Genomic DNA, 16208 nt, shown 5'->3' with positions numbered 1-16208 from the left:
CGCATCTCCATTGGTCGCGCTCATGAGCAGGGGCCCGGAGCAGTTGCTCCTGGTGTTTACTGTTTCAACCCTTTTTTTCTTGATCAGTGCAAGGCGTGCGCGAGATTGCACCATCCAGCGTGCTTTGCTGCGCCCCCGCCCAAGGATCGTGAGCGGAGGAAGAGCCCTCGTCAACCAAAGTTGGTGATCCTGCGCTCTTGATCAGGCCAGTGTGGGTCCTCCAACCCTGATCCCAGCCTCTCTCTTTTGGCCACTGGGGGAGATGCGGAGCCAATCGTCCCCCCACCCCCGCCCTATCTAACTACCTCTCCCCCACCAGCCCCTGGGCTGGGCTCTAATGCGTTTGTTTCAGAATCAGCAGTCATTAATTCACCAAACTTTTCTAAGCACCCCCACGGCTTCAGATACTCCAGGGAAGAGGCAGGGCCCCCAAGGTTGGAATTGCTGGGTGAGGCCTGGGCCCAGGGTGGGAGTAGGAGAATGAGGTTGTTTGCTCTTGCACAGGGGCCCAGAGTTCCTGCAGGATTAAAGGATGGAGGTGGCCAAGGATTCTGGGAGAATCACTGGCCTGGGAAGCTTGAATGCTCTCTAAGCAAGTCCTTTAAAGTTGCTGATTCTTCATTTTCTCTTTTGAAACGTGCGAGCCGGAACCTGGAGAGAGCTCTCAGGTTGCTCCAGCGCTAACAAGCTGTGAGTTTAGAAATGTGAGGATATGTTAGCAGGAAGGTGATACTCCTGGGGAGCCGCAGCCCAAGCCAGGGAAGAGGCCCAGAGCCAGGCCTGGAGAAGGGCCAGCGCTGCTCAAACGTTTCTACAGAAGTGTCATTCTCGAACTCCAGTGGAGATCCATATGGGGTTCTAAAACAAGAAGGAAGTTTCTCTGGAGTTTGGAATTTCATCATTTTTAAATGCGAACTTGGCATTCTGCTCCATAATTTAACCTGGTTTCCTTTACTATAAAAATATTTTCCCAACTCTTTGAGCAAAATTGACATACCAGGAATACACACAGTGCCTATCCTGGGTCTCTGTAACACCAGCCATAGTGTCAGCTACTCCGTTTGAAAAGGCTTGTAAGCTGACAGGGTTTGGCCTTTTGTTTGCTTTTTGTGGTATGTGGGCAGGATGGGGCTGGGATCTGAGGTACTGCTTTGGGTTTGGGGGTTGGAAAGCAGTTTCTAGAAAAAAACTGAAATGAACAAGATCACTGCCTTCCTCAGCACCTTCGTTTAGAAAATGGTAAAATTTCATGGTGTTTAAAAAACAAAATTCAACTGAGTAAATTTAAAGATCTGACTGACTTTATTAAGAGATTCACAAATCTGAGCAGTATTCCCCCATCTAGCAACTAGAAGGATGCTGAGAGGGGTTGTACAAAAAGGAAGGTTTTTATAGGAAGATGGATGGGACAAAGGACCAAATAAGAAAAGGATTCCTTTTAGACCAGGCCAGTTCCCTTGGAAGAAAGAGAATGACAAGGGCTTCTTATGGTGATTTCCTCTTGTTTCTATGGGAGATGGAGAAGGCCTATGTGACAGATGACTTTACTGGTGCTTGACAAAAAAATTCCAGACTGATTGATTAAGATTACATTTATGGGAAACTGCAATTAGATCAAGTATCAAATCTAGGTTTGGTATCGTGGGCTTTTAGCACAAGTGACATCATTTTGGACCTGTGGTTTTCTCTTTAAAGAGGGTATGCATCTCAGTTCATAAACTCAGGTGTGCAAGAATTGTCACTTATCGATTATTTTATATAATGACTTCGCCTAGCTACAAATCTCCTGTAGGGATGGGGAAGTTAGTCTTCCTCCTTCCTAGAGTCCCTAACTTCAGGGATTTACATAGTCCCTTGATGTGGGGTAGAGAAGGAAGCCCATACACATTTGGTCCTCTGTCCCCAGAAAATTTGGCTGAGTTGTCTCTACTGTCCAAGTTTCTATGGCTACTTCATTCAGTCATATAGCTCCTTACTACTTTTATGTCTCACAAGGGACGCAGGAAATTAAGATGGGGTGGGAGTGGCAATCATTCCATCTGCCAAGACATGCCATGCGATCATTTCTCCTAGGGTCGTGCAGTTTCCTAGATGATATCACAAGAAATAAAGCACACAGACCCTCTTCTCAGAGACCTGCTACCTCTGTCTCTCTTCCTCCTAGCCCAAGGGAATCTGTTTTTCATTCTAGGGAGAATCCATCTCTTTTTATATTTCTTTCTCACACTCTGTCCACAAATACCTTAAGCCAGGGCCACAAACTCCAGTATTTCTCAGGCTACACTGAGATAGAAAGGTGGTGGTGGGACTCTGGTGAGCTGGAATACACACAACCATTAGTGGTTAAGTTGTACAACCCCACCACATGTTTGTGCTTCCCCTTCCATGGAAAAGGGTCATGACCAGGAAGTCGTTGCCTAGCCAGCTCCACCATTTTCCAGCTCCCCTTGCATGTAGGTGGGTCACGTGACTGGGTCCCACCAATGAAATGGAGCAGAGGATGTCACTTCTTTTTTTTTCCTGTTCCACAGGCTGAAATCAAAGACTCCTAGGCCCTTGGGGATGGTGGAGGTACAGGAAGGAAGGAGCCCTAATCTCTGAATCACCTGCTCTGGGCTTGTTATACATAAGTGAGAAATCAACTTATTTTGTGTTATGCCACTGAAACCTGAGAAGCTATTTGTTCCAGTGGCTCACGTGATCCCAATTAATATGCCATTCTAAATGCAACAGCTGCAGGCTCAGATCCAGCTGTTTGTGCTAGGTGGGCAAACAAGGTTGCTCAAACTGTCTTTCAGTTTTTTAAAGAAAAACCAGGAGCTCAGATTTTTATTATTTAAATTTTAGAAAACATTATACAGATCAATATTGTGAGGGGCCAAGTCTGGCTTCATTGTAGGCCTGATTCAGCATGTAGGTCACCAGCTCTCCTAAGGGCTGTTCTATAGTGTTGTGCCCTTAATTCAACACGGAAGACAGCTACCTGCTTGAATAGGAAAAGGAACAGGAAAGGGAAAAACGCTAGGGAAAATGTAATTTAATCTTAAAATATTCTGTCACCCTGGATATTTTGCAGCGCAGACATATAAAGACAGCCCAAGGCACCCTTGAATTTCAGGAGGGCCCCTTCCATCTGAGTAAATTCTCATTTAGCAGGTAAAAAGAAGCTTCTTATGAAATGTATATTTTGTCAATTTTCACAAGTATTATTGAGCCCTTACTATATATGAATGGTGCTGGGCTCTGCTTCTATTTCCAGTCAGATCACCTGTCCTGTTTAGAGGAGAATGAGAAGAGAGGGCAAACCTGAGCAGGGAAGAAACCTATTTCAAATGAAGTGTGATCATTTCTGCTGCCCTTTTTGTCATTGGAGCTAATGATTTTTTTCCCTTACCATTTATTATTTCCAGAGAAAATGAGGAATGAAAAAAAAGAAGACATACAAATGAATCTGAAAAAACTGGTCATACTAAGAATAAAAACGAATGCAAATTAGGGATTTGAGGAAACATGGAGTGAGAGACAACCCCCTCAAAAAAAAAAAAGAAAAAATGAGGAATGGTGCGAGGGAGTCATCAGAGTTTATATAGCAAAAAACAAACAAACCCAAATCCTGTTACATTTTTTTATTCTGACACCACCAGACAATAAAATGATGTGTATAAAGAGCATCCCACTGTAAGCTTTGCACAAGTAAAGCCTCTAAAGGAGTCATTTTAAGAGAAGTGCTCTCTTTGGACCAGTGGGCAAATGTACTTTTGAAACCTGAAAATGTACTTATTTTACCACTTTTTTGTGTGTGAGTTAAAGAGCAAAACTCCTGTCACCATGTTTCCAGCATAGACACACTATTCACTACACCCAGCCGTGCTGGCTCAGATCATGTGCATATGCATTTTTTGGATAAACCCTCTTTACCTGGACTACATCGCTCCAGGGTTCCACATGGAAGCATGAAAATGGGCCACAGAGCACTGTTTAATCACCTGTCCAAAGTCTACCTGTGCCTATTATAGAAACCATCAAGTCTCAGTTTTAGAATGACTTTTATGGTGTTAATAATCAGGTGGTGGTTTTATTCTTTGCTTTGTTTTATGGGTGCCAAAACAATTACTAAGACAAAGGAAGGAGCTAGAGCAAAGCCAGGGATCATAGGGGTGGAGCCAGCTCAGGTTTCAGAAAGTCCTGTTTCTGCTCCCTTCTTTTTCTCATATCCCAAACTAAGTCCCATCTCCAAAGGACTACACATAGTGCCTCAGAAATAAACAGTGATTGTGCTTTAATTTATTTTTTGGCTTATGTTTGATACAGGAAGACAGCAAAGATCAATAAAAAATAAGAATTCAAATTCAAAGCAGCCTTGTGTGAAAGCCCTCTCTGTAATCATAGAAATGAAATAGAAGAAGAGGAAGGGGGGCAGTGTGGCTGGAAGGTAGTGACGGGGAAACATGGGGAAGACGAATTCAATACAGCATCGTTTATGTGGATGGTGAACTGCTATATACCACTATTAAAACTTTGTATGCATACAAAGACTTTTTAATGGCATAGGAATATGCTTAATAGGAAAAATCAAATGAAAACAAAAGCTGCCCCCATCACCACAATTAACCATCTCTAATCACACACAGGCAAACATAAAAATGATTATCTCCCACTAAAAAAAAAAAGAAAGAAAAATGCCCACCTCCTAGACTCAGAATTTCTACTCAAACTTATAATCCCAGACTTCCCAAACCAGAACACTACCAGATGCATTCAGACTCCTTCATTAATTCATTCGAAAAATACAGTTGACTCTTGAACAACATGTGTTTGAATTGTGTGGGTCCACTTACTCATTGACTTTTTCAATCAGCAATTCGAAAAAACTTGCAGACAAACCTCATAATCTAAAACAGATGATGTAAATTTACAGTATCAATAAATGTAGTACAGTACTGTAAATTTATTTTCTCTTATGATTTTCTTAATGTTTTGTTTTCTCTAGCTTACTTTATTGTAAGAATATAGAATATATAGTACATATAATATACAAAATAGGTGTTAAACTGACTATTTATGTTATCGGTAAGGCTTCTGGCCAACAATAGGCTATTAATAATCAGATTTTCAGGGAGTCAAAAGTTATGCGTAGATTTTCGACTCTGAGAGGGTCGTCATCCTTAACCCCCATGTTGTTCAAGGGACAACTAACTGTCCTGCATTCCTTTCGTGTACCATGTCCCTGCCTTCCTGGAGCTTCTGGTGTTTAATATGTTTATATCCTTTTACATTTTTATATATTATATAATTCTTTTCTATTTTACAAATGTCATCTGCTCAATGAGGCCTGCCTTGATTGCCCTATTTGATATCAACATCTCCCTTTCCACACCTGGTATTCTTGATTCCTCTCACCCTGCTAACCATTCACTTTTTTCTCAAAGCATGAACCACCTAACATTGCTATATAGTTAGGTCATTTACTGTGTATTGCCTGTGTGGTAGAATGCAAGCTCTATGTGATCAGGGCTTATTTCTGCTTGGTTTGCTAGTATACCCAGAACAGTGCTTAGTCCTGGGTAAACTCACAATAAAGATTTGTTAAGTGAAAGAACGAATTTCTAAATACTGGACCTATTGTGATAATTTTCTTGAAACAAATAGAGGTCTGTTCCAAAGCTGAAGCCTTCACTTCTAGAGACAGAAAACTGCTTGCCATTATTAATGAATTATCTCCCACTTCATTCAGCCAGGTTTTAAAGGAAGTTTTATTTTTCCTTATTGTCATGTTCAGTCTCTTAGCAAGTCTGTTCTACCTCAAAGGTTTTCTACAGTCCATCTGCTTCTCTCTTTCTCCACCCTAGTCCACGCTCCCATGGTCTTGTCTAGGCTCCCAGATGTGTCTCCTTGCATTCAGTTTGCCTCCTTAGAATCCAATCTCCAAACAGCACCAACAGTCATCTTTTAAAAACATATATGAAGTAGATCTATAACTGCCCTGCTAGGCCCTCTAATGGCTTCTTGTTACATTTAAAGCGATGACTAAGGGACCCACAAGACCCTACTTGACCTAGTCTTCAGTCACTTTTTGGCTCAGCCCTTGACCTGCCTGACTTCCAAATTGCCCCTTCAGTCCCAGGACCCTCTCAAGCTCCTTCCCTCAGCATTCTCTCCCTTTGCCTCCCCAAAGCTGGCTCTGCCCAATCTTTGGTCCAAAGTTCAGATACAAGCTCCTTACCTCTTGCCTGACCACCTTATCAAAAGTATCCCAGTTCATCCTCCTGTTCCTCATCGTCATATATCCCAGGTTGTTTCTTTCATAACTTTCCAGTCTCTGAAATACTTATGTACTTATTCACTATCCACCCTCAAATACACATTCTCTGAGGGCTTAAACTATGCCCACCTCGTTCAGGCATGGCACATGCTTGATATTTCTTGAGTGAATGAATGCACAGGACAGGAATAAGGAAATAAAGGACAGTGCTGACAGTCTTTATTGCTGGGAGAAAGAAATTGTGGGTATCTGTCATTTCTCCAGAATTTTCTATAGTGAACATTGAAAATTTAATAATCATTTTTGTAAAAGTTGGTTATTTTAAGAGTGGGGTGAGGAGAGGCATAAGATCACCAAGAAGCTCCTGGTGGTCCTGGGATGCCACTTTGTAACTTTTAAGAGCCTGTGACTGCCGAGACCCATATTCCCACAAGGCGTTTTTGCTGAGGTTGAATGGCTGGTTGCTGCCTCGAGTACTAACATGTCACCATACAATTCTAAGTCAGTATTTTCACTGAGTGAGGCTGCAAGTAGGAGATTACCACATCATTCACGTCTATCCAATTAGCACCAGATCCAATCACAGTTCTCTGATTTTGCAAAGCTATTCAAAGTTCACAGCAGGCCTTGGCAAGTTGCAGGCTGTCGAAGGAGTGGGTTTTGTCGAGGAAGAAGGGGTGGTTAGAGGAGCAGGGCCGGGAATAGTATGCGTTTGTTTCTCAAACTCATAGAGCTGGAAGGAATCTTGGAATGTCATCTAGAATCATCTACCCACACATTCTGAGAGTCAACTTCTCTCAGCATTGTCCTTGGGCGGCGGTGAGGAAAATGACATTCTCCTATAAATCAGCACAAAGCCATTCCCAGGTGACTGCCCAAGGGTTGGGGTGGAGGCTTAGAATCATCATCATCATCTTCATATTGATGCTATCTTAGCATCTCTGAAACTTATATCGCAAGGAAAAAAAAAAAACCTTCTTAGGCAGTAGAATGACTCGATGCCCAGGCTGGCCCCATGAGGCTCAAATCTCTAAGTGTTAATAAACTTTCTTGAGCAACTAAAGAAGATTAATGAACCCTAAGTAGGTATACTGGTGATATGGAACTCGGGTCAAAAGAAACTCTGTATGCGTTCTATACTCTAAGGTTATAGATGAAAGAAAATGACCAAGTGTGCCTATGAAAATAAAGTGAAAATCTCCTACTCTCTTTCAAACAACATGGGATTATTCTCATACATCTAATTATGATGTTTGCAGTGTGTGTTACACATATTTTTGAGTGTTTGTTATCAAATTCAAATCACAGAGCTCAAGAATTCAGCACAACTCCTTTACTTTCTGATGAGGAAAGTGGCCCAAAGAGGTAAAGTGATACTGCCAGGCTAGGCTTCACAGGTGTCCTGTCCTGTGCCCTGCTAGTAACCTATTCTCAGGGAGAAGCTGAAATCCAGATCAAGGATTTGTCCAGGAACACCAAGGATCTGCTCAATCGAACCCAGAAGATTTGGTTTGAAAGCAAACCATTGCATTTCTAGTCCTGAGAATATAACCTTTCATCTTATACACACTTCCTTGCTTTTTAAAATGACTTAAAGATGTCGATAAAGTCTATTAAATTCTTCCAGAAGAGAACAAGCTCAGAGAAACACAAGCTGAAACTAAGCAACGGCGGAGATCTAGAAAGTGAAAGGTGTCAGCAGAGGAAGAAGTTGCACAAGCAGGGACATGCCTGCCTCGCCCTGATGCCTTGGGATGCTGCCATGCCCTCAGTAAAATTCTGCATCCTCTCCAAATAGCAGATAAGGGCTTCAGATAGTTTTCTGGTGACTTTTTACTGGTGATACTCCCCTATTCTGCCAACCCCAGAATCAATCCATGGTATCTTAAGCAGCCTTGGTTAAGATTTTCCATTTTTCTCTGTAGATCTATGACACCATTTCACCCCAAACTACTTCTCACCTCTTTTTATCTGTTTATCACCAAGTTAGCTTTTGCCATTATCCTGGTCTTCAGTTTTTCTGCAATTGCTGAGTGCCATAGGGACATTTTAACCATCCCCGAGACTATGGCTCAGAGGAGAAGTTTTCTAACTGATTTGCAATACAAATTTTGAGACATGTTTATATAGAAGACCCAGTGGTTAGGAAATTCTTCCCTACTTTTTGAACTTGTGTGTTTATACACTGTTTTAGTCCCTGGAGAAACATCTGATAGTTTTGCTTTGTTTTCCTAGACCTCATTTTGTAGAGAAAATGGTAATAGCATTTGTTGTTCCATAACAGTTTTCCCCTTTTTAAGTTTTCCTGAGACAAATGTAATACATGATTGCTTTAAAATGTTCAAACATTGCAGAAATTCAGAATGTTGACAGAGAAAGTCCAGCCCTGAAGGAAAATTTTAGTTTAGGTACCATGTATATTTTTTGAATTGGTGATACATTTACATGGTTCAAACATCTAAAGGAATTATAGTGAAAATTTCCTTGTCCTCCACCCGTATAGGCCCCATCCCATCTCCGCTAGTAGCCACTTCTGTCATTTGCTTTTGCATGTTTCAGAGTTTTTTTTAGCAAACATAAGTAAATATAAATATGTATTTATTCCTTCTCTTCCTTTTATAGAAGTGGTAGCATACTGCATGCACTGCTATGCACTTTTCTATTGTACATAACGGACTTTAAGCAAAGTTTGATTTAGAATGTAAAGAAGCCAGAAATAAAATGCTATGTGCACATATTCGCATGTCACATACATGCGAATATGTACTTTACTTTTTTGGTTATAACTAAGCAGGATAAATTAATTAAGCCAGAAATTATTCCGCCTACTCCTCCATTTGGGCCTTAGGAAGAAATAAACCAGTGAGAAGGTCTGATGTTCCATTTCTGAATTAACAGTTTGGGATGAGAAGATCCTGTTTAAGTCAGTAATGGAAGGCAAGGCAGGTGAGCCTATCTGAGAGCCAGAACTGCTCAGGTTTGTGTCTTGCTTGTTTGGAAGACATTGGAAGACTCAAAATTGGGGATGCCTCTCCTCTTTGAGTAATTCTACTCTTTGATTCTTTTTATCACCAGGAAACAAATCATAGCATACCAAGTGACAGAAGCTAGACAATGGGCTCCTTTTTCTTTTTTCTCTCAAATACAATGTCAGTACAAATACAAAACACCATCTGAGAGTGAGACTTTCCAACAGTCTAGATAGCACCAGGGTCGAGAGCTGGTGAAGTTCACTCCTTAGCAGGCGCCAACCAAAGATTTTGCTGATAAGTTCAGCTAAGCCTCTGAAAGCATAATTATTCCAAGAAATCCTTTGACCCATTTGTTATTTCTCTCAACACCAAAACTAAAAGTTTGTGGTGTCAACCAATCACAATCTTCAACTTCTTTCAGGCACATGTGTACTCACACACACACACGCACATTTCAAAGGAATGAAAGCAAGCATAGTTTTCAATGTGAGTTAGCCCTTTCAAGCATAGTGTTCAATGTGAATTAGCCCTTTCAAGAGACACCACATTAATCTTCTTCCTCACAGCACAGACAAAACATTTCCTGAAAGGAACACAGAAACCCTAGTGTGTTTTGCTTAAGAACAATAGTTACAGTTCTGTTAAAAGTTCCCAGGCTGTTAAAAAGATATTTCATGGTTATGCTGGGGGAACATAGATTTACACAGAGAATTGTTCCAAGAGTCTTCCATAACAGCAGCTCAAACCTCTCTTCAAACAGCAGAACTCAGCTTCTGGCTGCATATCCCTTCTACCTGTGGCCGCTTCCATTCTGCAGTGAAACATCAGCCAGTGACAGATCCAACCTTTAGACCAGAATGCAGCATGGACAGCTTGAAATTCTCCTTTCTTTCACTTTCTTTATGCCCTATACTGACATTAAATAGATATCTTTTTTTATTACTAAATATCTGAGTACTCAGTATAACTGGGGAGATATGGGGAATGTTATTTTTCCCTATTAGTTCCTCTAGCCAACTCAAGAAGGACTAAATGTTAAACTCTATTAAAAAGTGAGTAAGAAGTGAGCAAAGAACTGAAGGCAGAGCTGGGGGCAAAATCAAAAGAAGACTCATTAGCATAAATCAAATTGACGTTGAGGTATCTGAAAGACTATGAAGGCTGAAAGTGCCCTTTGGATGGTATTATCTAGCCCCTCATTTTACAGAGGACTAGAAACGTAACTCATCCAAGATCACACAGAACATTAATAGTGGGAGGAGAAACCAGATCAATCTCTTTCGTTCTTAAACCAATGTTCAAGAGACCTTTTCCTGCTACTTGTTTTCTGATGAAGGGAAGGCAGTAGACTAATCCTGTCACTAGTCCATCTTCGAGGAACAGCTCCTTCACTTTAGGAATGCTAGGGGCATTTAGTTGCATCCCTGGACTTTTTAAATTGTAAGTGTCGAAAATCCAGGTCCAACAAGCTTACGTAGAAGGGAAATTAATCCCTTCTTGCAACCTGGAACCAAACCTCAGGGCAGGTAGACAAGGGTAAGGTTTCACTTTGGTGCAGCCTGGACAAAACCCCTACCTGCTGTGAGGTGTGCATTTGTGGATGTCTTTCTCTCTAATATTTGCTTCTCTCATCACATTGGTTCATTCTCTCAAACTGGCTTTCTCCTCAGGCCTGAAACCATGGCCAAGTGCTTTACCATAAGAGAAAAAGGGACTCTTCCCTTTTTTCTCATTTAAAAATTATCTGGAAAGGACTACAGGGCCTTTCGGTTGCACACACACTCCTGCCCTCAGGAGCACAGAGCAACAGGATTGGCAGCACCCATTGAACCACAATATTGAAGTTCAGTGGGACTAGTGCAACTCTAAAAGAAGATGATGCTCTTGGCAGAAGAAAGGCAGAGGTCTGGGGAGGCAAACACTAACATATTCCCCTCGCCTACTCCCTCCTTCACATAGCTCAGCCAGGTGACCTCACCTCAACTTTTGTCACTGATCAGAATCCTGAGATGCATTGCTGTTGTATACTGTCCCCCAGACATTCCAGTTCATCACCCGTGCAGGTAGACTGCTCAGAATGAGCTATGAACTCAGTGGAAATCCAAGGTTCAACTGAAAATCAATGATTAACATTTATCCTAAAATAAAGTGCTAGATGATATTACAAAGTGAGATGTTTTTATTTTTAAATCACTAAATCCTTATTGTTGCAAATTGCACACAACTTTAAATGGCTGAAATCAGAAGACGAGACATCATTGGGAAATATTTATTATAGATAAAGAACACTTTATCTGTCCTAGAGCTTCAGCTAAAAAATCTGTCTTTCTTGAACTTCCTGTCTTGTCATTTCAGATTGAACTTCTGATTTACTAACTTTTTTCTTCTGAGCTTGGAAACTCAGAAAGAAAAAATATTTCACCCTTTCTTTTTGACTGTTTTTTTAAAAAAAACTACAGAATTGGTATTTCTAGAAAAACCTCAATGACTTCAGTTCTATTTTGAATTTTTTTTTTTTTGTCACAGATATATTTCAGCCGCAGCATTCCAGAGCTTTCCAATGTCCCACTAGTTTCCAGTTATATGAAGGCCAGCAGTAGCAGACATTTAGTGCTCCTTCCTGCATCTGAATAGAGGCTCAGCTGACCTAAAGGCTCAGCCTGTTGGCTACAATTTATTGCTTTAAGAATTATCCCCTTACCCAAGGGGTGTTCATCAAAAATCTTCCCCAGGTGCTTGAAAAATCGTGCTAAAATACACATAAATTTACCATCTTAACCATTTTAAAGTATACAGTTCAGCAAAGTACATTCACATTTTTGGGTAACCAATCTCCATAACTCTTTTCATCTTGTAAAACTGAAACTGTATCCATTAAAAAGCAGCTCTCCACTCCCCGTCCCCCTCCTCCTAGCCCCTTGGCAACCACCAATCTACTTTCTGTCTCTAAGACTACTCTCAGTGCTTCACAGAAAGTGCAATCATACAGTATTTGTCTTTTTGTGGCTGGCTATTTCACTTAGCATAATGTCTTCATGAAGGTTGTAGCATATGTCAGAACTTCCTTCTTTTTAAAGGCTGAATAGTATTCCATTGTGTGCATATACCACATTTTGTTTATCCATTCATTGGTCAACAGACACTTGGATTGCTTCCACGTTTTAGCTATTGTGAGTAATGCTACTATGAACATGGGGGTATAAATAACTTTTTGAGACTTTGCTTTCAGTTCTTTTGGGTATATACTCAGAAATGGAATTGATGGATCAGATGGTACTTCTAGTTTTAATTTTTTGAGGAACTGCCACACTATTTTCCATAGTGCCTGCACCATTTTACACTCCCACCAACAGTGCACAAGCATTCCTATTTCTGCATATCACTGCCAATGCTTATTATTTTCTATTTGCTTCTTTGTTGCTATTTTATAGTAGCCATCCTAGTGAGTATGAGGTGGTTTCCCCAGGATTTTTAACTGGAACTGAGGAAGTCAGTTTTTTCGATGACAGAAACTGTGGAGGTGGGACTCTAGAGTTAATTGCCGTGTTTTTTGACACGTGAAAGAAGACTGTCAGTGTTGACTTTTTAGGGCACTAAGTAATCCTACCCTTCTCCCCTCCAACTGAAACTTATTCACAGAAGCCCAATAGATCTCAGTAGGGATCAAAATAGCATCAGTAGTTTTCAAGATGGATTGGAGACAATGACTAGAAGCCAGGTCCAATTTCATTTGGTGACAGACATGGAATAGGAAGCCAGGCTTCCCATTCCATGTCTGTCACCAAATGAAATTTACTCACCAGGCAATGGCGGGCCTGCTGTGCCCCACCCTGCAACAGAGTCAGAGAAAGCTCTGGTGAATTTACTATAGAAAAAGGACAAGACTAGAAGGAAGATCGCATGCTGCCTAGGAACAGCCAGGATCCAAAAGGGAACCAGAGGGAGGAGGTCATGCTTGCATAATGACCACTTGCCGACCTCTCCAGCCAGAATAAGCCACTTTATCTTGGGAGATAGAAGGAAGTCTGAAAAGAAGAACAAAAGCTTAGTCCTCAGAAGCTCTGAAAAGGCAGACACTCATCTATATGGTCTTAGGCTGATACATAAAGGGCAGGGAAAATGTTTGTCTTAACGCTTAGGGCTCAGCACTGCACAAAAGCAGCTGTTCTTCCTGGGAAGAGGTGCTTAGTACATGTGAGCAGTGCTGCTCCCTGCCGTCATCAGGAATCCTTTGTGAATTCTCCTGCGGTTGGAATGGGACCCTAAAGGCTCTGAATAGAACACAGCTTAAATTTACTTGAGGTTTTTACCAATGACCTAGCTTGAAAATTCACTTCCTAATCTTTTTTCCATTTTCCATTTTCCCAGGTAGAACAGTCAACAGAGATCACTGGAGATTATGCAATGAACTCAAATGAAGGCATAAAACTACTCCAAGTAATAAATGCCAGCAATATTAAAATGCCCTGATTTAAACTACGTGAAATGCTTCACGTAGTTATTAAATTCTTAGTAGAGAATTAAAGTCTAAAAAAATAAATAGCCTTTCTTTTGAAGGTTGAGCTCTAAAGAAATTAAAAATTCACAATTATTTTTGCCCCAATTTTTTTTCGGTTCAGGGGTTGTCAGAGGGGTCTCATTCACCAATTGAGAGACTGGACTCTTTTTGCAGCTGCTTCCACTGGAAAACAGTCTTGGCTTCAGGCTCTCCAGGATGCCAATCTTTGGACGGTTGTCTGGAGTCCATGACTTCTGAACTTAAACTAAATGGGGAGAAAGCCATTCTCATGGGATCAGTCCTGCTGCTTAGGCCCTTCCCTTCCCTGGCAGAAGTCCAAGGCTGGCTCTGGCTGTGTGCTGCAGTGGTTGTACTCAGAAGCTGCTTCTCAAAACCATTAAGAGGAAACCCACCTTGAAGAGGCATCTCTGCCTACTTGGAGGTAAGACTCCCAATACTAGCAAGCCCCTTGCCTTTTCCACGTGGGACTCTGAAGCCCCTGAAGAATTGAAGCTGTTTCTATTTTCTCTTAGGTTCCTTTTGAAGGAAGACTGGTTGTCATAAAGTCACTGGCAAGGCCTGTGACATGAAGAGTGGCCTGAAGGACCGAAACAGCAATGTAAGCTACTACATACATGGAAATCCAACAACCTTGAAGGCCAGTGCTTTCTAGCCCAAGACTCATGGTATTTGACTCACCTTCAAGGGAGGTGGGAGAGATGGAGAAATAGTCAGATGGAGAGGCATCTTTTTTTATTGTAGGGAAGAATTATGGGTTTCAAGTTGATCCAACATGAAAAAACCCTAAATGCTTATAATCTCTCTGTAAATTGTGGAGAATATTTAACTCAAGTTAGTGGAAAGTTCAATCCTGGTCCTCTTTATAAAGAAATTCTGGAAAAGCCTGGCAAAATCATGGACAACTGAGGGTCTTAGGCCTGAAGCTTTATTTCAACACAGAGTTAAAGGTCTGAATGTTAACCCCCAATAAAAGATTCAGGGAAAATCTACTCCTATCAATGAGGAAAACAGTAAGCTCTACCCTGTCAATTGTGTTGAAAATATAAGCCTTAAAGACTATGGACTTTGCTCTAAGATTCGTGATTTCTGACAAAAGTTATTTAATTTAAAAAATTCTAACTAATTTTTTTAAAACAAAAATGAATGGAAAACCCTACCAAAAGTTTTTGATTCATTAGACAATTTAACTTATAGTTATTGTATTAACTAAATTGGAGAAGAGAGAAAATGTAGAAAACGATATTAGTCTAAGTGTCCATAAAGAACATGAAACTAAGAAAATCATGTTTCATAGCTTCATATTTGCTGTTCTAGCCACTTATCGCAAAAAGAGCCAGCAGTTCACTTGACTGTAACCATAGCTTGTATGACTATTACTTGATCTAAAGAGAACAACTTGGACCTCTTACAGGTTTTCAGATCTTGGAATAATGTATGAAGTGTCTCTTATCTGTTATATGAGTTATTCAATTATTAGGAAAGATTTGGGTGAAGTTTGACTTGGGTATCAAGAAATTAGCGCTGACTATTGAGCAAACTGATTTTAGTTGTTTTTTTTTTAATTGAAATATATTTGGTATATAACATTGTGCAAATTTAAGGTGCACATGTTGATTGGATACATTTATATATTGTGATATAATTGCATTGACGTTATAATTAGCATCTCTATCACATCACATAATTATTTCTTTTTAGTGGCTGAAATAATTAAGATCTAGTCTCTCAGCAAGCTTGATGATTAACATACAATATTGTCTATATTCACTACATCGTGCATTAGATCTGTACGACTTACTCCTTGTTAAGCATCTTTTCTTATCGTTCGACCTGATTTTAGTGTTTTCAAACCCTACTCAAATTTTATCATTTAAGATACTAAGCTAGGATTATCAAATTTTGAGATTTTATGAAGCTTTGTTTTTAGTTTTTCATTTTTTTTTCTTTAAGAGATAAATCTTTCCTCCATTTCAAGGACTTTGATGACTATGTAAGACATTAAATAAACCAATTAATCCTCACTAGTCTCTCAGGAACAGTTAATAATTATTTAATCTGTAGGAGGTATCCTTATCTACTTCTAAACTACTTGGTTGTTTCTGGTGTTTTTAATTCACAGTGGGTAAAATGCACAAACTGTACTAGGAGAACATGAGCATTAGGTCGAGGCCTTTCAACTCCTATAGTACATCGTATGCCTTGTGAGCAGCCAGCCATCCATGCCAGATGATTGCCTTGTCACACAGCCTTAAGTTACAGGACATTCTTGTTTCTTTTTTTTAACTCTGATCAAATTATATTTTAGAATTCTCCTGTAGATATGTCAATTTGAAAACTCAGGCTTTCAGTGTAACAAAAGGGTCTTTAAAGGGGACTCATAATTTAGACTATTGAGTGTTAAAGAGCTCAAGAAAGCTGGGCTTTCGAGGTAATGCACAAAGGGAGAACAACTGTC

At 40.3% G+C, this 16208-nt stretch overlaps 1 long non-coding RNA gene across 1 annotated transcript; it reads left to right on the top strand.

The window, feature by feature from the left end:
* The first annotated feature begins 12 nt into the window (after window positions 1–12).
* Window positions 13–14822, top strand: LOC120588795 (uncharacterized). The gene is made up of 3 exons (XR_005649324.1): window positions 13–211; window positions 13603–14174; window positions 14266–14822. It is a non-coding gene; the product is annotated as an uncharacterized LOC120588795 (long non-coding RNA).
* Window positions 14823–16208: the final 1386 nt, after the last annotated feature.

This window comes from Pteropus medius, unplaced genomic scaffold (genome assembly GCF_902729225.1).
Source record: "Pteropus medius unplaced genomic scaffold, Ma_sr-lr_union100, whole genome shotgun sequence".
NCBI lineage: Eukaryota > Metazoa > Chordata > Mammalia > Chiroptera > Pteropodidae > Pteropus > Pteropus medius.
This window is presented reverse-complemented; position numbering and strand designations above follow the sequence as displayed.